The 861-nt window shown below is 53.8% G+C and overlaps 1 non-coding gene across 1 annotated transcript; it reads right to left on the reverse strand.

Moving 5' to 3' along the window:
- Positions 1–400: 400 nt before the first annotated feature.
- Positions 401–519, reverse strand: LOC137628020 (5S ribosomal RNA). Its single transcript, XR_011041322.1, has one exon. It is a non-coding gene; the product is annotated as a 5S ribosomal RNA (ribosomal RNA).
- Positions 520–861: the final 342 nt, after the last annotated feature.

Below are 861 nucleotides of genomic sequence, written 5' to 3' on the forward strand. Positions count from 1 at the left end.
TCCTTCAGGTCCTGACCATAGGCCTGAACCGGAACATGCCCCCCCCCCCCCTTTTCTTTGACGAGTCCGAGAACAGCATCAAAATGTGGGGAAAGGACGAGAATATCCACTCCCATCAAGAGGTTCCATAGGTCAACCCCCATTGCAGATCTAAACGTTCCGCTGGTCCCATAGGGGCCAGAAAAATCCGATTAATCGTTGCCTTGATACCACCAGAACTTAGGCCGCCTCACAGGGAACTTATCCTGAGGCGACCGTTCGGGACTTTAGACGGGTCAATGAGGAAAAGAGACCCAGCAAACGTTCCAAGGTAGGGCTGAAACCTCTGCTTGACTGAGAACAGGTACTGTGACTCTCCTCAGCCTTGCCACAGTCAACTGAAGGGAAGGCTCGGAGAAGGAGGCAACAGCATCTGGTGTTCCCAGGCGGTCACCCATCCCAGTACTGACCAGACCCAACGTTGCTTAACTTCGCTGATCGGACGAGAAGCGGTGTTTTCAACGTGGTATGGCCGTTGACTCAATATCATGGCTAGATACTCCAGATGTTGAGGCAGAAGTAGAGAAGGCTCCTAGCAAATTACCATGATCCCTCACTCTTGGTAAAGACCCGGAAGCTTGTCCCGGCGTTGAAGAAGGTCGAACCCGAGCCTACCGGAGTTGACCAGACCTCCAAAAAGTGAACGAGGCGGAAGCCTGCTCCTGAGCGGCCATGAGCAAAGCAGGGAGAGTTCTCTGGGGGAAAAACCTGCGATGCCGCGGCGGGATCGCCACACCGCACCTGTAGTCTAGGCTGAATTCCAAGAGCTTCCTGGAAGATGGATGGAATGGAAACTGGAAGTACCCGTCCTTCCAATCCAGG

Source organism: Palaemon carinicauda, chromosome 35, assembly GCF_036898095.1.
Source record: "Palaemon carinicauda isolate YSFRI2023 chromosome 35, ASM3689809v2, whole genome shotgun sequence".
Classification (NCBI taxonomy): domain Eukaryota; kingdom Metazoa; phylum Arthropoda; class Malacostraca; order Decapoda; family Palaemonidae; genus Palaemon; species Palaemon carinicauda.